Source organism: Monodon monoceros, unplaced genomic scaffold (genome assembly GCF_005190385.1).
Source record: "Monodon monoceros isolate NGI ecotype Baffin Bay Population unplaced genomic scaffold, NGI_Narwhal_1 Super_Scaffold_21, whole genome shotgun sequence".
Taxonomy (NCBI): Eukaryota; Metazoa; Chordata; class Mammalia; order Artiodactyla; family Monodontidae; genus Monodon; species Monodon monoceros.
The window spans coordinates 32483860-32509366 of NW_021703778.1; the positions used below are offsets into that span (position 1 = coordinate 32483860).

Below are 25507 nucleotides of genomic sequence, written 5' to 3' on the forward strand. Positions count from 1 at the left end.
CTAGTTACAGAATCCCACCTTCAAGCCCATTCTACCAAGGAGAATTCATAACCAGTAACATCCGAAGGGAAAATCGCCTGGCAGGAGAAGGAAGGACAGTGCCTGAGAGTGGACAAGAAGTTCCTCGAGGGGAGATGTTGGATCTATTGGCCTCAAGAGCCCCAGGATCCAGCACGGGACTTGATACAAAGGAACAAACCTCTGGTCAGCCGAAGGCCAGAACAGAGCCCAGAGGAAAAGCCTGGAACACGCAGGATGCAAAAAGGAAACTGCAGGAAAAGGAAGACATCTGGAAGCTTGGAATGGGTACAGGATTAGGACTTTTCGGTTTTTAAAAAGCACTTTCTGTTACCCTCCATCAGCTCTTTCTGAAGCCGCGAGGATTAGGGGTACACATGTCTCAATCCCCATTTGATAGACAGAAGCTCAGGAAAGTCTATCGACTTGCCCACCCAGTCAGAGCCAGAGCTTGAACTTGAACCATCTCCTTCCAAATTCCAAGCCCTGTGGAGGGAGGAAGGTCCTAAGAAAGGAACTGGGGTGTTCTTTTCTTTTTTAAGACTTTTTTTTTTTTTGGATGTGGACCATTTATAAAGTCTTTACTGAATTTGTTACAATATTGTTTCTGTTCTATGCTTTGGTATTTTTGGCTGCAAGGCATGTGGGATCTCAGCTCCCCGACCAGGGATTGAACCCGCACCCCCTGCACTGGAAGGCAGAGTCTTAACCACTGGACCGCCAGAGAAGTCCCTGGTGTGTTCTTGATGAGATGACTCATTCCCTTCATAATAATCGGACTGGGGCAGAACTGGATGAAAGCTACCTCCAGGCTAATTATTTTTCCCACCAAAGAAAAGCCGCTCTCCACAGATGCAGTCTTGTCCCCCTCATTCTGACACCGATTCCCATGCGGAAGGACACAAGAACAGCCCAGCTCAGACCAGCCCCACTCCGTAGCCTTGCTTCTAGCAGCTAAAATTATCATCTTTGTGCATCAATTCGTATCAGGGTTGCAAATTTACCAGTGGCACTCCGATTTGCAAAGAAAACATAACTTCTTCATTTTCCACGATTGATGTAAGGAAATTCAATCTGATCTAATAATGTAAAACAGCCTCTTTAGAGAACTCAGCTTCTTTTGGATAAACGTTTTGTACTTTTTAATCCCTTTTCACCTTGCTTATCTCCAAGAGTGCATCTGGAGGTGTTGATACGAGAGAGCTGGTCTGTGTGACCTAAAGGTGACGAGAAAGATCTCGGATCCACACGGGCCACAGGCCCACGGTCCCTTCCCGCTCCTGTAGTCTGTATGAGGATGCCGCTGTCCACCTGATCGACAGGAGCCCTGCTGGCACCAGAGGCTGAAGCCTGCCCTCCTTGGTTCTGTCTGGGCTCGGCAGTCCTGCTATCTGGAGTCCAAGTCAATCCTCTCTAGGACTGCGTGTCCCCTGAGGTCTAGCTGTGCTGCATGGCCAGTTCTTGGTCGGGATGATCTGCCATCTGGCCCGCAGCTACAGCGTCCCTCACCACAATGCAGCAACACCTGTCGCCCCAAGTAAACCTCAGCCAACACCATCAATCCCTGTGATCTTCGAGGGGGACCAGGAAAAAGTGGACACTGTCCTCACCCTCCCGCCCCAGCCCCAGGAGCTGAGGAAGCCTCTGGAGGCTTAGCTGGGAGGTTCCTCACTTCAGCTGGGAGAGGGTCAGAACACACCTCTTTCCCTACTTACTCACCTGCTTCTGACAGCCTCCTTCCTCCCGCAGTTTTTTTGAGGCCAGAAGGGGTGGGCTTTCCCCTTCCTTCTTCCCTGATAGAGACATCCCCTATCCTGTACTTTTAGGAGGCATTTGTAGTCCCCTTTCCTGCCACTTTGGTGGTGGAATGGCTGCCAGGAAACGTTGCGTTTGGGTGAGAAGGACGAAAAACCGTCTGGTACTTTTGAAAGATGATCTCATTACACAAGAACACCAGTTCCTCTGGCCAAGCTTCCAGACTGGGCAGAAGACCACTCTTCTGGCCACGCGTGCTCTTAACACCTCAAAGATAGGCAAGCAGAAGGGAAAGGAAATTACTTAGACCCGAAAGAGAACCGATGTTTTATAGCAAGGTGAACATTTATTCCAAAACAGAGCAAAAAGCTACACTTTCAAATTGGTCAGGGGAGCCTCATGGCTGAAGTCCAAGCACTGAGCCCCTAAAGACACAGACTGACCTTGAAAAATGTTCATTTTATAGGAATATTTTGCTAGTAGCATTCAGGGCAAAATGCTCAATATCTGGCAACATCTGAGGTGTCCAGCCCAAACGTTTGACATGGCAGCCTCATTTGCCAAGGTCGTGCCTCTGGTTCTCGTATGGAATGAGAGGACTCTGGTTCCAGGACCACAGGCTGGCTCCTAGGCCAGCTGGAGCAGAAGTCTGAGCTTTTGGTGTTAACGGGAGGCAATATGAGTGAGTGAGTGTGGCTGACTCAACACCGTAAGTTATCCCTTTGGAAAACAATGCATCTTAAAACTCACATTCTACCAATGTAAGAACCATGGTTCATAAACCTCCTGAATCTGCCAACAAATCAACAAAATGTGTGTGCGTGTGTGTGTGTGTGTGTGTGTGTGTGTGCGTAAGTGAGAGATGAGGGGCGTATAATTGATTTGTTTTGTTTTTTCCAAACATTCAAAGGAGTATCAGACCTGTATCAGCATCAGATGGAATGAATTTACTGCAGGGACTTGGTTACACTGGTGAAATATGGAGAGGAGGAAACAGCAAACAATAGGAATTAATGAAATAGAGGACGAAATCTGTAAGAGAATCAGCAAAGCAAAATAATGGTTCTTTGAAAACGTTAATAAAATTGATATCTTTCTATAGGGGCTTTTAAATATGTCCACAAATTCTCTGACAACCTTCTCAAAAGTGGACCCTAATCCTGCTCTCTTTGCGTGTGGGCTGTACCTCATAACTCTCTTCCAATGAGAGGAGTAAGTGGAACTGATGTGTGATTTCAAGACTTTGCTGTCACTTGGATCCCTATCTCTGGGGGAGGCCACCTGCTATGTTGTGAAGACACTCCAGCAGCCCTAGAGAGAGATTCACATGGTGAAGAACAGAGGCCTTGAGGAATCCGAACCACCTGCCAACAACCAGCACTGACACGCCAAGCGTGTGACTTAGCTAACGGGGAAGGAGACCCTTCAGGTCCATTCACAGATGAGTGCAATCTCAGATGGCACCTTGACTGCAACCTCGAGGGAGACTCTGAGCCAGACAGCCAGCTAAGTCATCCCCAGGGCCCACCCCCTCACACAAGTTGTGTGAGATAATAAATGCTTCTAGTTTGAAGCTACTGAGACTTAGGGTAATTTGTTATGCAGCAAGACATAACGAATACACCCCTTACTCCCAAAGGAAAGCTAATCAAGAAATAAAAGAGAGAAGGCACAGGTCAATATCAGGAATAAAAGAGAGGATATCACAAAAGATCTAACAAACATTAAAAAGTTGTAAAAGTTATTTGCAGAATCTTGTGGTCATCATTTAAAAATTTAAAAAGAAAAAATTTTTAGAAAAACATAATTCACCCAAACTGAACCAAAAGAAATGGAAGACTTACAGAAAGAAAATTCCAAGCCCGGGTCCAAAGAATGCCAACTCGTTTCATGAGGCCAGTAAAACTGTGATAGAAAACCTGAGAAGGACATTACAAGAAAAATCAAATATAAGCCAAACTCTTTATGAATATAGATGCAAAAATCCTAAATAAAATATAGCAGTTCAAATCCAGTGATATATGAAAATTTTTTTTATTTTAGCAATGTACGGTTGCTTTAACATTCAAAAATTAATTATTATAATTCACCACTTTAATGGAGAAATAGGAGAGAGGTCATATGATCATTTCAAATATGCACAGAAAAAGTATTTGGTGAAATTCAGTATCTGCTTATGTTAGAAACATTTAGAAAGCTAGGAATAGAAGAGGGTTTCCTTAATCTGATAAAAGGTATCTACAAAAAGCCTGCTGCAGTCATTACACTTATGGAGGCCTCCCCCGAGGCTGATAATGCACCAGAGTTTCTTGCTACCCTCAGTTTACTCAACACTTCACAGGAGATTCTAAATCATCGCTAAAATAAGAAGATAGAGGAATTAGAAATGAAGGGAAAAAAATTATGTTTAGTCATAGATGGCCTGGTCACATAAGAAAAATCCAGAGGATATGGATATTTTCCTCGAATTGGTAAGTGCACTTAGCATACAAGCTCCCTGTTGTCTGTACCCCAGACCCAGGCTTCCAGAGCAGTTTCTTTCTGGAACCTTGCCAGTCATCAGTGTGAGGAGAAAGAGCTGATGAACCATGATCTGACTCTGAAATCTTTTGCCCGATGTAACCCGCATTACCTGCGTCACATATCTTTGGCCAAAGCACGTGACACAGCCACTCTACAGGGTAGGGCACGTCATCCTCCTGCAGGGAAGGGCATGGCAGAGGGGAAGTGATGCTACAACCTGTCCTAAGAGTAAGGGGCAAAGGTGTGGAGGACAGAGAAAGAAGCAGGGAGAGATACAGGTATGATGGCAGGTGACAAGACACCAGGATTACAGGAGAAAAGTAGCCAGTGAAAACTTCCTGGGGCAGAGTTGCCAAAAGAGTCCCCTACATACGAACGGGTTCCGTTCTGAGAGCGCGATCATAAGTCCACTTTGTTCGTAAGTCCAGCAAACTCAGCCTAGGTCCCCAACTAACACAATTGGCTATATCATACTGTACTATAATAGGTTTATAATACTTTTCACACAAATGATACCTAAAAAACAAACACACAAAAAGTAAAGAAAACATTTTAAATCTTACAGTACAGTACCTTGAAAAGTACGGTAGTACCAGCTGTTTTACTCTTGTTTCCGGACATCCTAGGCTTGAAATAAAGATACCGTACTGCTGTACTCTATACAGTCCTGGACAGTAAAGTACACAAAACCTCAACCACTTGTAGAGGACGCACGCACGTGACGATGTACACCAGACACGTGAACTAACTTTTATGATTGGACATGCAAAAGCAAGTTCGCATCTTTGAAAGTTCACAACTTGAAGGTTCGTATGTAGGGGGCTTACTGTACTTGTTTGCTTTGGTATAGCATGAACTCCTATTTCACGAACATCTGATAAAGTCCATCACATACATAAACGCTTTGTGTGTTTTTGCAGGATATCAGGGACAGGAGATGAATTTCATATTTGAGTGTGCAGAGCAGGGAAGAGACCAGCCATGGGAGGTAAGAAGCCCACGAGGACAAAAGTTCGGCAAAAGCAGGAAACTACAGCCGTATGTGACTGAGAATTTACGCCCCTGGGAATTTTCAGAAATCTGGAGACGGGCATTGGAATTCCCATGGATATGGAATTAGAAGCTTAAACTAATTTTCTCTAAATCTCAGCCTTCTTGGCTAAGATCCAGGTTACATCTATGACAAGCATGCATTTCTTAAATTAGAAACTAATTAACAAATATTATGGTTGTTTTGAAAACTCCAACCACATCCATCAGTGATGAGATAGCTGAAGTGATGTGGGTAAGTGGAGGTACAGTGTTTTCCTGGGTTCTCCTTAGTGTTGGCACAAAGTTACTCAGGGAGATCATTAAATAATTTTAATCCTTGTGTATTGCAAAAGGTGTGTAACTAGGTTTTCTTCTTAGCTGATAAAGGCAATGGAATTAATAAATATTACCCAAGACTTTAAAATAATTTCAAATCTCAGAGACATAAAATAATGTTTCTGATGTTAAATCTAAACAATTCTTTAAAAACAACAGCAACCACAGGGATCTAGATAAATATTCAACCCGGAGTCAACCTTGCTGTTTGTCACCCCTAAACGGGGGCTTAGGTCATTTCCATGATGTCAGCCTTCACTACAGCAGCAAGAATTGTATGCCAGTCTACACTGAAATGGGAGCCTTTAAAATGTGTTTGGACATAAAAGCCAATGCAAATGAGAATGCACAAAACTACACAAAATCTTTGCCATCTAGAGCTTATTTGCTTTAACTATGAGAAATCAAGCCAACCAATCTCAGAATGAAACTCAAGGAAATCTGGGCTTCCCTGGTGGCGCAGTGGTTAAGAATCCACCTGCCAATGAAGGGGATGTGGGCTCCAGCCCTGATCTGGGAAGATCCCACATGCTGCGGAGCAACTAAGCCCATGCGCCACAACTACTACTGAGCCTGCGCTCTAGAGCCGGCGAGCCACAAATACTGAGCCCGTGTGCCACAACTACTGAAGCCTGCGTGCCTAGAGCCCGTGCCACACAACAAGAGAAGCCACCACAATGAGAAGCCCATGCATTGCAATGAAGAGTAGCCCCTGCTCGCCGCAACTAGAGACAGACCGCGCGCAGCAACAAAGACCCAACACAGCCAAAAATAAACTAAATTTTTAAAAATAAATAAATTAGTTAAGAAAACATAAAACAAAAACTTAAGGAAATTAAATTTTGCACGTGGCCAAACATGTGCTGTGTGCCAGCACATTTGACATTGCGTATCTGTATGCACCCTTCTGTCTATGTATAGACAGAGCCTTGGAGCAAGTAAACACCAGGTCTTCACCTATCAGCATTCAGTCCATGTGCTGGTTTGGGTTTCCTCAAAGACAGACTTTACATTGAGGGTGTGAGTGCAGATTTATTTAGGAGGTGATTCCAGGATGCAGTCATAGGAGGGAGGAAGTGAGATAGGGGAGAAAAAGTAGCCAGTAAACAGTGTGTTAGCGTGCAAAAACCCTACTGGGATAAGGAGAAAACTGGATATTAATCCTAACCCAGAACCATAGAGCCAATGTAAAATACTCGTGTCAGAGTATTGCCAGAAGGGGCAAGGGAGCTGGGGTATACCCCAGTTGCCATTCGTTAAGGGCTCCTTGAAGCAAGGCACTAATTCTCCAGTACTTCCAGGTTGTCCCAGGCTCTGCCATCTACAAAAGCCCTCAGGCAGAGGGATGCAGAGACTGGCAGATGGAAATCAGCCCTACTAGGCCATAATGCCCAGAGCTGAAGAGACACAGGTGGGGCTCTGACAGCCACCTATGCTTCCATTACATCTCCTGTCTTCCAAACCATCCCTGTTTGTCTGTTCCTTTATGTTCTAGCATTTCTTGCTGACTTTTATGCAGATTTTGATGAGGGATAGGGGGTCTCCTGTCCTCTGCTCTGCACTATCCCGTTTTAAGAACTGACATCAAATGTTTACCCACCAGTAGGGTCTGAAGCGGATGCAACAGAATGACCAGGACAAAGGCTTAAAGTGATCAAAGTGTTTTCCATCCCGATCCACAATGAAGAAGAAGCCTCCGAAATTAGCCCCATGGTAGAACAAGTGTCAGCCAGCCGGCTGCTTCATTCTGCCAGTGTAGGCTCCACCTTTATTCTGAGACAGTCACTCCCTCCCAGAGAAGAGCCCCCATACGCTCTCTCGAAAAGCCTCACCAGGGACCTTCAGCTGTAAATAAAGCCTTGACTGAACCAAGCCCCGCTCAGAATAGCAAGTATCTAAGCAGATCTGCATGGCACTGTCTTCCCAGCAGGGAAACGCTGCCACGGTACTCATCACACCCTTCCTTAATTATCTCAGCATAGCGCAGAAGCTAGAAAGCCCCCATCATTAACTTTTATGGAGGATGTTTTCCAAGAGGATGCCCATGTCCCACCCCACTCTTCAGAACTGGCAAGTGATATACCCAGAGCTTGCAAAGAGTTTGAAAAGTTGAAGGCGGCCACGATCCATCTAAGACAGTTATTCTCAACCAATGGTGTTTTTTTGTTGTTGTTGGTTTTTCTTTTGGGCTGCTCCGTGCTGCATGTGAGATCTTGATTCCCCAACCAGGGATTGAACCCGTGCCCTCTGCAGTGGAAGCACAGAGTCTTAACCACTGGACCACCAGGAAGTCCTCAACCAGGGGTGTTTTTGCTCTCCCCTTCCACCAGGAGACACTTGCAACGTCTGGAGAAATGTATGAGAGTGTGCAGGTGCTGAGACACTTGCAACGTCTGGAGAAATGTATGAGAGTGTGCAGGTGCTAGCTGGCATCTAGTGGGTAGAAGCCATGAACGCTGCTGAGTATTTTACAAGGACAGGACACCCTCCCACAATAAAGAATTATCTTGCCTAAAATACCAGTGGTGTTGAGGTTGAGAAACCCTGTTCTAAGGAGATAATTCTGCTGGACCCTTAGACACCCCCTTGCAATCGTATTTCATCCCTTCAACCCTGACTCTGCCCCTCGCAGACTTCCTGTTTTGCTAATTAAGCTCTAAACAAGACCTCCTTCCACTCTCTAACCCCGTTATGGTCTCAGAATTCTCTCCTCAACTCAGCAGCTAGTCCCTTTCATCATTCTAGTCTCAGAATTTCTCTCTCAATGTCCCCTCCCCAAATCTCTTACATGTCAAAGTTCATCTTCCAGCAACCATCTACTTTTCTTCATTCTAAGCCCAGAATGTCCCCATCTCTGCTGTGAGCCCATCATCCCCCACACAAGCCTTTCTTGGTTCTTGGATCCCGATGAAGAGGAACTTCTATGATGCCCTCCCAGCTCTGAAACAGCAGCTCTGGAGCCGACCCGTCCCAGGGAGCAGACATCTGAGTGTCTGGCTAAGAAGGTTCTAGGATTCAGGTTCTCTGGTCCCTGCTTCTGACAGCTGGAGCTCTCATTTCTGGTGCCCATGCTACCCGGTGATGGTGAGACGGAGGCCTCTCTGTGTGCTGGCTGCAATAGCAGACAGGCTCCCTGCTGTAGTAGCCACAGCCCTCCCTCAAGCAGAGTCATCTCTGGGCCTGGGGTTAGGATGAACAACCTGAAAGCTTGAGCACTGAAGGTCCAGGGGCTTGGGACTGTCCTGGTTTTAAAAACGGAAGTCCTCCTGGGCTTCCCTGGTGGCGCAGTGTTTGAGAGTCCGCCTGCCGATGCAGGGGACATGGGTTCGTGCCCCGGTCCGGGAAGATCCCACATGCCGCGGAGAGGCTGGGCCCGTGAGCCATGGCCGCTGAGCCTGCGCATCCGGAGCCTGTGCTCCGCAACGGGAGAGGCCACAACAGTGAGAGGCCCGCGTACCACAAAAAAAAAAAAAAAAAAAAAAGTCCTGCAACCCAGGAATGCCCTCAGGATGGTTTTCCCCCCGTAGCTGGGTGAGCTCAGTGGGAGCGGCAGGAGGGCAGAGCAGAGCTGCGGCCTCACTCTCCACTCGGGCTCATTTGGGACAGGGGGGTTCTCCCTGATGCTTCTTGGGTTTAGGTCTGGAAGTCTGTCTCAGAAACTCAGACTTGATAGTTTCACGCCATGTAGTTAGGTTCAATGGACCTCCTCGGAGCATTGCAATATACTTCCTACTCCTTGCCACGGGGACAGAAGACATGAGACCACGGCTCCTGCACCGGAGGACCTCTGGGTCTAGTGATGTGTGGAAAGACAGACAAAGTGCAGAGTGGCAAGAGCGATGACAGAGGCCAGGGCTGGGAAGGAGATGGAGAAGGCAGTCAGGGAAGGCTTCCTGAAGGTGTCAGTGCCACAGAGTGCAGGCCGAAAGGACAGAGAAGCTTTGCCAGGCAGCAAGGGAGGATTAAGGAAATATTTTCCAGTTGAATGAAATAACAAGAAAATAAATACATTGAGAAGCCTTGGCAACGCTTATAGACTTAGATGGAGTGGAGAGAAATGCAATTCTCTTTGATCATGGAATGAAAGTATATCTGTATACTTATAAGGTAGGCTTACCATTTTTGAAGACGTATCTCCACCTATTGCCCCGTTTTTCATTTTCATAACCCCTGCTTGAGGGTAGAGACAGAGACTGTTATTCCAGTTTATGCTGGGGGAAGTTGGTACCCCAGAGATAAACAGTTTGTGCAGCTCACATATCTAGTTAACGTCTCCAAGTTTTGACCTTGAGGGAGGCCGCTGAGCACAGTGTGGACCGCCTGGGCTTTGGAACGAGACAGACTTTGCAAGATCCCAGATTCTTTTTTGTTTTGTTTTGTTTTTTTGTTTTTGCGGTAAGTGGGCCTCTCACTGTTGTGGCCTCTCCCGTTGCGGAGCACAGGCTCTGGACGCGCAAGCTCAGCGGCCATGGCTCACGGGCCCAGCCGCTCCGCAGCATGTGGGATCTTCCCGGACCGGGGCACGAACCCGTGTCCCCTGCATCGGCAGGCGGACTCTCAACCACTGCGCCACCAGGGAAGCCTGATCCCAGGATCTTTACTTACTAACTCCATGACCTTGAGCACATTACTGAGCCACAGTTCTCTCTTGCAGGAAATGGGGAAAATAACATCTCCTGTGCAAGGGCTGTCGTGAGGATGAGATGAGGAAACCACTTTCAAGGGCCTAGTAAGAGCTTGGACCAAGTAGGCCATTAAGAAATGGTTTCTAACAGACATAGAGAACAAACGTATAGATACCAAGGGGGGGGAAGTGGGGGGAGATGAATTGGGAGATTGGGATTGACATATATACACTACTATGTAGAAAATACATAACTAATGAGAACCTACTGTATAGCACAGGGAACTCCACTCAGTGCTCTGTGGTGACCTAAATGGAAAGGAAATCCAAAAAAGAATGGATATATGCATATGGAAAGTTGATCCACTTTGCTGTACAGCAGAAACTAACACAACGTTGTAAAGCAACTATAATTAAAAGAAAAAAGAGAAACCAAAAAAAAAAAAAAAAGAAATGGTGTCTACAAGAGTCTGGGCTCTTAATTATGAAGACCAAAGGATAAGTTCGCTGTTAAACTGAAGAAGTTTCCCCTGTTTAGGTCTTTCTTTTGTGGGTTTGCTTGCTTGTACTTCTATAACTCGATTCTCGGTGTGCTCAAATTAATTAAACGTTTCTTCAAGGATGAGAAAGCCGACGTGCTTTTGAGGGGCTGCCAATTACACTTGATGTCTCCTTTAATAAAGTGAGATTAAAAAGAGCTGAAAGTGAGATTCTTAAGTGCACAAGGCAACCATGGTGATGACACGTGGCTCTAGACTGAATCCGTAAACTTGTGTACTTGGATTCTTTTCTTTGTGTAGTGCTTATATATATATTGAAACCAAGGAGCAGAAGATGGTATCACTGATAAGCCACTTCACGTGGCAATGCAGCCCAACCTCCACGCTTTTATGACAAGCCGCTGAGGAGAGTGGATTCATGCAGCTCCCTTATCCCTGACCCAAAGCCGCTCATAGGATTCACCTTCCCCCCTGACTGCCTGGTGATGGCCTTGGTCATTGTTGCTGGCTTCAACTTCAGTCTTATTTGTTCCTTTAAAAAAAAAAAAAAGCATTCTTCTTCCCCTTTGTCTACATAGAAGGAACAGCTACCATTTCCTTGGAGATGCCCTTTCTCTGCCAACGTTGAGGGGTGAGGACCCTGAGGGGACATTGACCCCATGTCTGCCCCCAGCTGCTCCAAGTCTCTCTACTTCATCTAGGAAACAGCAACACAGATGAGAAAGAGCACAGGCTGGTTAGACAGGCCTGAGCTCACATCTTGACTCCGCCACCAATACTGTGACAAGGACCGTGTTTACAACTTCCGCGGAATCTCCTTTGTCTCTAAAATGCAGGTGGTGAAAGCTACTTGTAGAATTACTATGAAGATTAAATGTGGCCAAGTCTGTAAAGCACCTAGAACAGGGCCCCACACAAGGTAAATGTTAAATCAATGAGGTTTTCCCCTTGCACGTGGTCACTGCCTCAAAATCCAGCCACTGCATCCATTACTTTGAATCTCGCAAAGTCTATTACAAAGACCTGAAAGCAGATGAAACCCAAAGTGATTTTAGCCAGTACCACTGCTATCGTCATTATTCCAGCATAAGACTCCAAGGGCTCACTCCAATAGATAACCTACACATCACCGTCTACCATGAGCCTTCTGTGTGCCAGGCACTGAAGTCGTGTCTGTGACCAGGACATACATACTCTCTACCTTCTGGAGATTATAAACAATGGGTGAATGTACACCTTCAAAGTAGCATAGATGGTTTCTGGGGGGTGGGGAATAGAGATGGAGATTGTTACCCACAAGGAAGGTGGCTATCATTTTCCCAAAACACAGCAGGGCAGGCGGAAGGGGCCATAAGCAAGAAGAACCTCCATCAGGGAAAGGTGCGTATTTCCAGTCAGGGCTACAGTAAACCCCGGGGGCTACCTGGGAGGACCAGTAAGAAGTATCTCCTAAGGAGAAAAAAGCAATAAGGGGCAAGCCCAGTCCAGGAAAAATCAACGCCTTTGATCCGGCTCTGCCGTTGCTACAACAAGGCTCTAAGAATCTGAACATCTAGGATGCCTTAGTAAACAATGCTTAGATGAAAAGTCACATGGTGCGGGGGAAGGGTTTATCTAGTAGCCATTTGACCAGAAGCCTAAAACTGCCTAAGAAAGCAGAGATTGATCAGTAGCTAGAGTCAGGCAATCCTAGTACCAGCGCTCTAGCTGGGAGGCATTTCTGCACCATGGGGTTTTGTGCAATTCTCAGAGAAAGAGAGGCCGTGCCGTGCTGACCTGTGGCTGAGGAGAAGAATCCTTGGGGTCTGAGTCACAGGTCAGGATCCAGATGCAGCAGGAGGCTGGATGACCTCTGTACACTGCAGCCAGTTCAACAAGCCCAAAGTGGAGCTCAAGAGGCCACGAGCAGACGTGACATCACAGTGGTTCGTGGGGGGCCAAACAGGATGCTGATGTCCTTGGACAGAGTCCTCGGTCACAGCTGCAGCTGTTCACAGCACAGACAGCAGCCCCTCACCAGAAAACATACAGCAGGCACTACTATATCTTCTTTGCATATGCCAAGGGAAATTATTTATATTAAACTTGGATACACATTTAAAATTGTTTTGATTCTGTTTTTGCTAGGTCACTTGTTTACGCAAAGTCCCAAAGGTTTCTTTGAATTAGAAATTTTAGGTCTTATTGAACTAGAACGACCCCAAACTAACTACACCCAACTCATCATTCTGGGGCAGTGGTTCTCAACTGGTGGTAATTTTGCCTGCCTCCTTCCCCACGGTCCAGGGGGTCACTTGGAAATGTCTGGGACGTTTTTAATTATTGTGATTGGGGTGGTGTTATTGGCATCTGGGGGACCCAGGGATGGTGCTAAAAATCCTACAATGTTCAGCACAGTTCCCACAACAAAAAATTATCCAGCTCGAAATGTTCATATTACTAAAGATGGGAAGCCCTTCTTTAGGACAGCCCTGCCCCTAATATTCACAGGGTCTAGAACAAGTATGCAGACACAGGGCCTTGGCTTGTGCCTGCCCCACTCTTCCCCTCTGCCCCAGCTCCTTCCTGCACTGGGAGAGGCCTGGCACACACTTATGCAGACAACCCTGTCTGCACATGGAACTCTGTCCACATCCCCATAAACCTAGAGGAGCACAGATCATGGGGACAGCTGCAGCGAAAAGCAATACAGACTCTGGTTGCAGACTTGGGGACCATCGGGGCAGGGAATTCTGAGGTCCTGAATAGTTGGACAGTGATGTGGCAGAGGGGGAGTCACCATTTCATTGCCCCTTAGAGCAAGGTACAGCCAGAGGAGAGCTAGGGCAAGGCCCTGTAAAGCCTGGGCCCCGGGCCAGGGGCCCTTCAGCCAGAGTCTGCGGGCAATGCCGCTGCAGGCTCTACGCAGGTGTGAACCATGAGTCCAGGGCATGTGACGCCACCAGAGCCGGGAGCTTAGGGATGGTTAGGAACTAAACATGATCCTCTGAAGACCTTGGCTATCTATTTGGCCCCGCCCCCCTCTGTCAGCTGTTTGGACCCCAGAAGGTGGGGGAAAACCAAGTTTCAGAAGAAAGGCTCATCAGAGAGCAAAGGCCTGAGAGCCTGAGAAAGAAGGAGATCCCAGGGTGAGGACAGCAGAAGGGGAAGAAGCAGCGTGAAAACAGCCATGAAATTCCAACCATCTGCCAGTCCTCTTTGATTCCCCTGACTCTGAGATAGAAACATTTCAGCTCCTTTCCCTCATTTGACTTCACCTGACTTTATGCTTTGGAAAATGACCCGGTGAAAATGATGTGCCCAGACGTAGAAATAGGAGAGTGGAATGAATGACCCGCTGCTCCCAGACGTGTGATCTGCGATGTCTACCTGCCCTGGCATCCTTACCTCCCAATGTCCTTCCCATCATTCCCCTTGCTCCACCCCTCCCCCACCTCCGTCACTGTCTCAGTTCAGGTGTTCATTATTTTTCCCATGAACCATGGCAACTGCCCTAATTGGTCCCCTGATAACAGTCTCCACCAGTGCATCCTCCACATAGGCTGCTGGAAAACCCTTCCTATAACACATCTCCAGACACGCCACCCCAAGTTCAGAACCCTTCTGCGGCTCCCCCCGCCCACAGAGTACTGCCCACATGCCTTAGCATGTCACTGTCCCCTGACTCGATGGTTTCTGCTCCAACTTCAAGGTTCCTGTTTTCATGCCTGGACCCACCAACCGGGGGAGCTTTCCAGGTTTATCTCCCAGAACTCAAAGCCCTGTTACATCTGTAACTTCTCCAATAGGGCCTCTCAGACCTGACACCTTCAGGGCCCAGAACTTTTTCTACATTTCCAGTGTAAGTCCAGGGGAACGGCCAACAGAGGAATCATCACCGCATCCCAGAGGCGCTTCAGAAATACCGTCAGGGACGAAAGCTGAAGAGGTTTGTAATAGACACCGAGATGCACTGCCCAACTCTCCCTTCCAGGAAGGACCTACCCAACCGCAAGGCCAGGAGTCAGCAAACAGCTGCGGTTGTCAGCTCCTCCAGGGCCACCTCTGCTGCAGAGACCTGCCTTGCCGAGATGCCCTTCCCTGTGCAGCTCTCACCTTGTGACTGAGGTGGGAGTATAAAGGCCTGGTCATTTGGGTCCAAAAGAATGCAACTCTAATGACCACTGCTTGCTCCAGAGAGCCCTCTAAGAGCAGCAAAGTTTTGTTAAGCCTACATTGCATTTTCACCTCTCCTTTTGCCCAGTTTGACTGGAGCCTCCAGCAGAGGATTCGGTTCTATAGGAAGACGAGAAAACACACTATTTACCAAACCCAGAAGGAATGTGCCCCCACTGCACTAAGTCCAGCAGGGGTCTCCTCTGTAGGCCGGGGCTGACAGCAAAAGAGGCTGTTACAGAATTTGGCTTATGCAGGGCATGGGGGCTTAACCACCAAAAGCCAAGAAGTTGCGATTATTGTAATGACCAGTGAGGACAGAGCGGTAGCTATGGGGCCATGACCCATAATAGACTATGGAATCTCTAGAGGCCAAATGTATGGGCAATAAACAAAGGTACTGGCCAGCTTATAGCAGCAGAAGAATTCAAGGCTAGATGACCAGTAGGTTGACAGAAGTTGCCCCAATGTACAATGCTACAACTTTTGCCTGGTTTCTGTACCTGAGTCAAATTTTAGACTGAGAACTCATGGACTGAACAGGTGGCTGGGTCCCCAAGAGGAAGGATCCCGCAACATTCTGGCAAGTATGCACATCAAATAATCTTCCTGTCCTTTCACAAAGGAACCTACAACTATGTGCTAAGGTAGCTGTATACCAAGGAGAGGAGAACGCCCAGATATTTCAAGGATTGTTAGTCACAGTTGACATTGATCCCTAGAGACCAAAAACTTCATCATGGCCCTGCTGATAGGGAAATATGGGGGCCAGGTAATAAACAGATCCCTTCCCAACGTCCAGGTTATGGAGGGCCCGCTACATCCACAGACTCATACAGTGATCACTTTCCTGGTCCCCAAGTGCATAATTGGGATTGTAACCCTCAGCAGTTCATTGGGTCCTTGGCCTGTGGGGTACTAGGTGTCTAGAGGAAAAGCCAAATGGAAACCTCTGAAATAACCCCATCCTGACAAGAGAATAAATCAGAAATCATATTGCATCCCTGGGAAGGAGGCAGAGATAAGTACTACCCTCAGGTAGGAGCAGAGGTGTTGTCACCTGCATGTCTCCAGGTAATTCTTAAGTATGGCCCCTCTGCAGAAAGCCCATGTATCCTGGAGGATGGCTAGAGACAACTGCAAGCCCAACCAAGTGATAATCTTGATCACAGCTGTAGTTTCTTTGTTAGGACAGATTAATATGGCTTCAGGTACATGGTATGTGGTCACTGATTTGGCAAATATGTCCTTTCCTATCCCATTCAGAAAATAGGAACGGAAATAGTTTGTATCCACATGGAATGGACAACAATATACATCTATGATTTTGCTCCAGATATATGTTAACTCTCTTACCCTCTGTCATGATGTAATCGGAGGAGATCTGGACCATCTGGGCATCCTGTATAGGATCACATCGATGGCATTACGTCAATCAGGAGAGATGAGTAGGAGGTGGTTAGTCACATTTGCACTCCAGAGGGTTGGAGGTAAACAATATGAAGACTCGGGGCCTGCCACCTCCATAAAATTTTAAGCCCCTGTGGTCAGGGATATGCTGGAACATTTCTTCCCAAGTAAAAGACAAATTGTTATAGCTTGTCCCTCCCACCACAAAGATAGAAGCACAACACCTGGTGGGCTTCTTCAGGTTCTGTTCTGCAAAGGACGCATGGAGGTGGACCTGTGAGCACGAGATCCTCTGGTCATATGTACCTTGTCATCCTGAAACTGCCGGCCTGAGAGACCATCGGAACAGCCTGTGAAATCACAGCTGAAGCGCCAGCCCAGAGGCAATATTTTGCAAGGACAGGATGCCATCCCTCAGGATGGCATATGTGCACAAATCAATGATCTTTAAATGGAGCCGTGTCCCCAAGAGGAAGAACACGAGAACCCAGGATCCACGAGGTGGAAGTGGTGAGCGACCCCACTTACCATGAATTCCTAATGATCCTGGGTAGGCTCCATACTTCCCATCCCCACTACCATGGGCTCTGCAGGCCTAGGGGTCCTGCTCCCCAGAGAGCACACACATCTTCTCTAGGGGCCACAGCTGGGGTCCCAATGCATTCTACGGTGTGTCTGCTGCCTGGGCACTTTGGATTTCTTGTGTTGAGGGACGCTGTGTTGAGGAAGAAGAGAAGTCACCATCTGGGCAGGGTGAGATGACCCTCATCACCAGGACAGGAGCAGGTTGGTGTCACACAGTGGAGCATGGAGGAATGTCTGGGTCCGAAGTGATCTGCTTGGGTCCCTCTTGAGATTCCCCTACCCAGCTGTGATTATAAATGGACAAGCACACAACCTCAGCCTGAGAAGGGCATGGTGATGAGGCATTCAAACCTTTTGGGGATGAGAGTCTGGTTCCACCACCAGGAGAGCCACCAAGGCCAGCGGATAGTAGAGAAGGGAGACAACTCCCATCCGCTGTGTCCCAGAGGCCAACAGCAGTGGCAGGGCTAAATCTGATCCCACAGGTTCCCTTCTCCTGGGTTTCTAAGGAAGAGAGGCCACCAGAACCTGGATGAGCTGTCCCCGAATGGGTATGGTGGAAGAACGAGGAGTAAACTGGTAAAAAGAAGATGTGCTACGCATACCCCCACCAAGGAAGGATCTGCTGCCACCATGCGGAGGGGGGTCAGCAAGCAGCCCGCACCATCAGCACCGTCAGGGCTTTCCTCCCTGGCGGAAAGGCTCCTTGTCCGTCCAGAGCAGCCCACATCAGGTGACAGGGCACAGGGAGGGTAAGCGGGCCTGGCCATTTCCACCAGGCAACGGGGAGCAACTCTGAGGGACCTCCTCAGGCCACAGCCCCTGCCGGCTTGGTTTGGGCTTTGCTGGACCTGCACTGCAGTCAACTTCCTTACCCAACCGGATCCTGTTAATCCCAAAAAACAGCCTTCACCCCAAGCTCTGTATCTGAGTCTGCTTCTGCCAAACCCAACTTGTAACCAGCTTTAGAGTGTAGACTGTGTGGGGAGATTGAACCCTGGGGGCTGAATGGCTGTGCCGTGACAGGCTGGGGAGCACATTAGTTAGAGCCCCTTGGCCTCTCCATGCTCCCCCCAAAATCAATAGATGTTGAGGCTGAGGAATGGTGATGGGTGAACGCAAATAAGTTTGTTTTCTGGAGGGAGGGAGGGAAGTGGAGCCCATGAGGGCATTAAGCAGGGGCTACACTGCCAGCAGGGCATGATGTCACTTCTTTAAAGTTCTGGAAATGATCGGTAGTAGTTGGGGTGACTAAGGGGGGGACGGCTGGAGAAGAGGTGAGGTGCCCATGAACCCTCTGGGGCTGGAGGGACAGAGAAGCCAGGAGCATAAGGGCATCCTTATCCTTCTGTTGTTGGCTTTCTCATTGCATGTGTGCTGTCTGGCTCATGGGCTGGTGTGGATAAAGCACACCTCTGCCCACTTTGACACTAACTCCCACCCCTCACCTTTGAAACAGAAACATTTGTACAGAAAAAAAAAAAAAGTTGTCTATTCCAGCTTTGGAGGGTGAACCAATCAATTCAATGCACCAAGAAATCAACTAATTTCACTCTTTTTAGTTTGTTTGTCAAGAGCTGTTGCTTGGCTACAATTGAGAAGCTGTATCAGAGCTTCCCGTGTCTTTTAGCAAAAATTGCCATAACTCGGGACCTCCCTGGTGATCCAGTGGTTAGGCCTCCACACTTTCACTGCCAAGGGCGCTGGCGACCCCTGATCAGGGAACTAAGATCCTGCAAGCAGTGCGGCCAAAAAAAAAAAAAAAATTGCCATACCTTTCTGGAAATAATTTATGAAAAATTGACTATATCATTTATCCATAAGTTTTCATATGTTTCTGAAAATGCCAGAATGACATTAACAATATTCAAAATAATAGTAGCTTACTTCTGTAAACTACAGTGTACCAAATATTTACATGCTTTCTTCATATTCGTAACTCTTTTACAGAATTGGAGAACATTATCCTCCTTTAAAAATCTAGACGCTCACAGGTTTTCAGTGACTTTCTCAAAATCCCAAAGCTAAGAATGACAGAACACAGCTAACTTCACTGTGGCCAGGTCAGGAGACAAGAAATGGAAGTGTCATAATCCCAGTCACTAGCCAGGCTACCTAAGGGTCTGTTTGTAAGATTTGTTTCGTTTCTAATTTTGTCCCAAAAGAGAAGAGTTATCCACACAGCACAGTAATCTGGGGAGAGAACCCAGAATAACGGAACATTTTAGTTGCAAGCACACTGATTTTTCGTACCTGCTAATTAGCTAAACCTATAAATAAGGGAGACATCGTGGGCACGTGTCAGAGGGTGCGAAGTGCATTCTCACGCGTGCACTCTTCAGCAAAAGGAAGTATCACTTGGCATCTCAACCCATCACTACCTTTTAGCAGCTAAAAAGTTTTGTCTGTCGTCCCGCAATTTCCTGGCAGTGGAGATGGCCGGCCTCCAGCTTGGCACGTTCCTCATGTGCACAAAGGGGAGAGGGTAGGGACTGTGGTTTGCTGGGCAGCTCCACCTTACAGCGAGCTTTATATACATTTTTTAAAGTATTTGCAATAACCCTGCCTCCGAAGTCCTGTGGTTCCTAAATGATAGAAGCTGAACCTCAGAGAAGGAGGCAACTACAGGTCACTGTCGCCCATCCCGCCTCCTTGAACTCACCTTGAACTCCACTGCCTGGCAAACATTTCTAAGGCAGAGTTCTGTTCTTCAGAGCACTCATTGCAGAACTCCATAAACATCAATAAACACGCCCGATTTTCCTTGGCTTTAACCTGGCGTTGGACTAGTATTCGGGACATTAGTGCTGATGTCCTGTAAACCTTTATTCTGTGCTTCCTTCAAATTTCTCATGCTCTTCCTCCTGCCAGGATGAACTTTCTCCTTATCTTTGCTCAGCTGAACATTTCTCTTCCCTCAGTTCTAAGGCCACTCCATCCCGAAAGCCTTCCTCACCCACCCCAGTAGGATTCATCTATCCTATGAACTCATTCCCCCTTCACATCTTGGGCCCAGGGGTCCTTCCTGGGTGAACCCTCCCCCACCCCCCAGTGCTCCCAGGCAAACTCAGATGCTCCTTCCTCTGGGCTCTTACACACCTCAACTCATAGCTCTGCTGTGGCGTACCATGCATCCCTCCAGAAACAAATGGACATAAACGGCGCCATCCTGCAAAAGGGAGCTCTTGGCCGTTTTTCCTTTTTCCACCAGGCACCACAATCCAAATTCTAGGTGTATGTCCAGGAGAGGCATCCATCTACAGCATCATTGAGATAGACTTTCCAAATCACAACTTGATGAAGAAGACAACCGAATGTGTGTCCATTCTACAGAAAGAAAGAGACATGGTACAGATGTTTAAACAGAGGAGCAGTGCTGCTAAAGATGGCCTGTTAGAGAGCATGAACTGTCCCATCAGGTTGCCATGCTCATGGTTTACAATTAAAGACTCAAGACTCAGTCTGACTTACAGCCTGGTGGGAGCTCAGGTCCAGCTTGGACAGGGAACTCTCTGGGCTGGACTGTGATATTGTTTTTTTAAAGTTAGTTAATTAATTCATTTATTTTTGGCTGCATTGGGTCTTCATTGCTGCACGTGGGCTTTCTCTAGTTGTGGCGAGCGGGGGCTACTCTTCGTTGTGGTGTGCAGGTTTCTCACTGCAGTGGCTTCTCTTGCTGTGGAGCATGGGCTCTAGGCACGCAGGCTTCAGTAGTTGTGACATGCGGGCTCAGTAGTTGTGGCTCTCGGGCTCTAGAGCACAGGCTCAGTAGTTGTAGCACACGGGCTTAGTTGCTCCGTGGCATGTGGGATCTTCCTGGACCAGGGCTCAAACCCGTGTCCCCTGCATTGGCAGGCAGATTCTTAACCACTGCACCACCAGGGAAGTCCTGGGCTGTGATTTTCTTATGTGCTCTGCAGTGTTCTGCTCCCATGCCATCTTGTCTGCACTAGGACTTCTGATTCTTGCCTTAAAATTCTTCTATTTTATTCCTAGTCTGTATGCATGTTTTGCTCCAAATGCAAACTGAATTCTAGGCCTTTCTTTTGAAAGCCCTGTGATAGTATGTGCTCTCTATAACTGGACTAATTTTTGCAGCTGTGTTCCTGGTTTAATACCTGGCTGGACCGATGAGAGAATTTATAGCCCTTAAAAGGAAAAATCTCTTCTTACTTCTGGTCAGTTCTAAAAAATTGATCCCCTAGTTGCTCAGCCCCAGGCCTGCCTTGGAACACCATTAAGCAGTCTTCTGGCCAGGATTGTCAGAACAGGAAGGTTTAATCATTTCATGCCCGTGGCTTCTGGGCTACCATAGTAATCGCCTTGTATTTCAATCATCTGTTCACCTCTCTCTCTCTCTGAGATTGTACACTCTGAAGAACACCAGTGTGGTGTTCCATTTTTCCATTGTCAGCACCAGCACAGAGCCCAACACAGAACAGACACTCGGAGTTTGAGTGGATGAGGAAAGCCATTTGTGTCCAAGAGACTCTCGCGCAGAGGTGAACCATTTATTCATCTTTGCGTCTCACTGCCTAGTGCAGCACCTGCCAAGGATACAAACTCAAACACCTACTGGACCGGGAAGATGGTCAAAATGAATGAACACCATTGAGAGTGGTGGGATGCACAAAACAGGAGGCCGCCTGCCCATCTAAAGAGGAGAACGGCCCTCAGCTCCTGCTGACTGCTGGCCCCTAAGAACACAGGCCCACTGTGGCTAAAGCATCTGATTTTTCAAGAGAATAGAGAAAGTGTGATTCTCACATGAAATTTCCCTGTGCAAATCCCATCTACTGGTCTGCTCTGTGCCTCTAGCCGATGATCCACAATTGGCCAATGGCTAAGAGACGAGGATCTCATGTGCTAATCATTCCAGTTTAAACTGTGACTTGGTCCCGGGACCCGCCCCCGCCCCCCAGCTGCCTGCATTTTCACAGGGTTAGCCCCAGCTTCAGAAGCACAGACTCTGCGGGGCTCTCATCCCGCTTCCTCTCTCTCCAAGTCTATGAATGGTTCCAAATCACTGCTCTAACCCAGATTCTGACACCTGGGCTTCTAGTCCCTTAAGACCAGGTAGGTGCAGTTTTATAACCTAGCAAGCTGTATTTCAAAGCTGGTTCCAGAAGTTAAGTGTTATCTTTGCATTAGGGCATGCATCTTCTTTATCCTTGTGTGGAGCCTTCATTCCAACAGATGGTCTCTTGCTCTCCATCAACCAAAAGCCTTGTTTGTGTGTTAGGTGAGACCAATGGGAAGATGAGAGTGTGGATTCACTGTGGGCAAGTTGATGCCTCAAAGACCCCCTTGTGCTCTGAGATTATACAATTCTCTCTCTTATTAAAGCCCAGAGCACACCTTTTCATCTCCCGAACATTCCCAAGGAACCAGAAGCCATTGATGTGTACCAGCAATTTAAACTGTTTTGTCGATGTGCATTAAGTTGCACTTACTGCATTAAATTCATTAACCATCGGGCCACCTAATTGTCCCGTGTTTGCAGAGATCTGAGAATTCATGGTCCTTCCCTTCCTAAGGAAAATCATTTTTTACGGGCCACGCCTCTGTCTCCGTGCCTTGCCAATGCCTCAAGGTGGCAGGCATGCCGAGTCAGGCAGGATGGCCTTGGAAGCTCAGGAACTGACTCAGCCTGGACGGGGGGAGAAACAATGAAAGAAAGGCAGCCTGGGGTCCAGAGACACCAGAGGGTGGCTGCATCATCCCTGCTCTTGCCTTCAGATCTGGCCCAGCCTCCTCCTTCCCTGGACTCATGACACATTTAATCCTGGCTGCCGCCCCAGCAGCCCCATGTGCTGTGGGGCCCCAGCCTGCTGTCTATGTTCCGACGGGATGAGAAAGGGATGAGAAAGGAGGACAAAGGAAAAGAAGTAAAACCTGTAAAATTCATCTTTCATAGGCTATAAAGGGGAGTTAAAAGTTGTGCTTGTTTAGAAAGTTTAGAAATGGTGACTGTAGCTGTAAGAATGTTCATGGAATATCTCATTGATCGTAAATGATTTTTTAAAAATTAGAGGGTTACTTTTTTAAATTCTTTAAGACAGAAAATGAAGTATAAAACAATCGTTTATCAAAACACACATCAAAAATCAAAAGAGAAGACAGAGGACAAGTAGACATAAAGTGGGATGACAGATGATAAACATGGTGTGGTGTTTATAAAAATGAATGTAAGTGGCCTACCAAGCTATTTAAAGATTGTACAATTTTTCTCTTTTTGGCTGTGCCTCTCGGTCTGTGGGATCTTAGTTCCCCGACCAGGGATTGAACCCGGGCCATGGCAGTGAGAGTGCCGAGTCCTAACCACTAGACCACCAGGGAATTCGCTAAAGATTGTATTTTTTTTTAAAGTTACCGTTAAGTTGTCCGTAAGATATGTTTCTGTAGCAGAAAGATTCTAAAAGTTAAAAATAAATTCATGGGCCAGAATATGCCTGTCAAATTCAAACCAAGGAACAGCCAGATGAATTCTGGACAGCACAGTGCTTAAAAGCAAAAATTTTACATAAGACCTGCAAGCACATACAGCAAAATACTATAAAAATGCACAAGAAATGAAACAAAAATGTGCTTTTTTGGGAGGGAGAAAGTAATTTACCATTATCAGTCTATTACAGATCCAAGTAGACAAGAGATTAAATAAGGACATAGAAAAAACGAAAGACACAATAAGTGCAGTACCTATAACAGACTTATACTAAGTTTCATAATCCACGAATATGGATTACTTTTTCTTTTGAAGTATACATACCTGGTCTATAAGCAAAAAATGATTGCATACTAAATCATATCTATAAACACAAGAGCAGAAGTTTTATAGATAATACTTTGAGATCACAATGCAATAAGTTAAAAATTCAAATGGATATTAAAAAGAAAAAATACTCAGACATCTAGAAACTAAGAATAACGTCTTGCATGTTGCTGAGACAAAGAGGAAATTGAAACGGAGAGAGACAGAGACAGGGAGAGATGGGAGAATAAGCGAGAATGAACCTAACACTTTTGTAACAGAAAATCACATCAAGGGAAAAATAAAAGAAAGAAAACAATACCAGAAAAATAACTGAAAGAAAGAAGCAATGGAATAAGAAGAAAAGAAAAAAGAGAAAAGCAGTGAAATGTAGGGTTTAAAGGGCTCCAAAGGTGAAGTCAAATGGACCTGGTTGCTTATCTTCACTCCAACACACACAGCTCTGCAACATTGGAATATCTGGTTAATTTCTCTGTGATCCATTTTCCCATGTTTCTCATCTGTAAAATATGGGTAACAGTGCCATTTTTATAGGGTTGTTGTAAAAATTAAATTCAATAATGTCTGGTAAAGCTTAAAGCACAGTGTCTGGTAAAAAACTGATAAAGGATGAATGAATCTTAAGAGTTTGAAGTGGTAGTTACTGTTTCTGTAAGAATGGTAGTAGTAATAGCAGTGTTATTAAAAGCTACAACTCTTAAAGGCAAACAGAACAATCAGAACAAGCCTCTGGTCAACCTTTTAACAATATAAGAAATACAAAAGAGATCATTAAATATGAGAATGAGATTCTAGTAACTAATAGTACAGGAAAAATTTTAAGTATACGGCAATATTACATATAGTTGTAGGATAAGAAATTTATCAATTTCAAGGATAGTTATTCTTCAGGGGTGTGTGTGTGTGTGTGTGTGTATGCATGCGACTGTCTGTATGGGTATGAGCATGTATAAAGATGACACAACACACACTCACACACCCCTAAAACGGAGAGGGTCAAAAGCAAAAGGAAACACGAATAAGTCATTAGAATTTCTCAAAGGTCCTCACGGATTTATTGATAAACCTGTCTAAATATTTAGGACATTTACAATCTCCACCCAACACCATAAGTTCTTAAGTACTAAAAAATGTTTAATTCATCCTATTTGTTTCTAATTTCTACATCTGAGAAAAAGTTTGAAATGGATTAGAAGAAAACATCAGAGAATATTTTTATAGGCTGAGAGTAGGGAATTATTTCTTAAAGGTAAAAAGCACTGACCACAAAGAAAAATATTTTAAAATCTGACTACACCAAAACGACAGTTCTTTTATTTGAGGTATAACTGATGTACAATATTATGCAAGCTTTAGGTGTACAACATAGTGATTCTCAATTTTGAAAGGTTATACTCCACTTATATTTATTATAAAATACTGGCTACATTCCCTGTGTTGTACAATGTATCTTGTAGCTTGTTTATTTTATACATAGTAGTTTGTACCTCTGAATCCTTTACCCCTATTTTACCCCTCCCTCTTCCCTCTCCCCACTGGTAACCACTAGTTTGTTCTCTATGAGTCAGCTTCTTTTTTGTTATATTCACTAATTTATTTTATTTTTCAGATATCATACAGTACTTGTCTTTCTCTCACTGACTTAATTCACTTAGCATAAGGCTCTCTAAGTCTATCCATACTGTTGCAAATGGCAAAATTTCATTCTTTTTTATGGCTGAGTAATATTCCACTGTATATATGAACCACATCTTCTTTATCCATTCATCTGTTGATGGACACTTAGGTTGCTTCCAC

At 46.1% G+C, this 25507-nt stretch overlaps 1 non-coding gene across 1 annotated transcript; it reads right to left on the reverse strand.

Annotated features, from left to right (window-relative positions):
* Positions 1 to 23205: 23205 nt before the first annotated feature.
* TRNAE-CUC lies at positions 23206 to 23277 on the reverse strand. The gene has a single exon. It is a non-coding gene; the product is annotated as a tRNA-Glu (tRNA).
* Positions 23278 to 25507: the final 2230 nt, after the last annotated feature.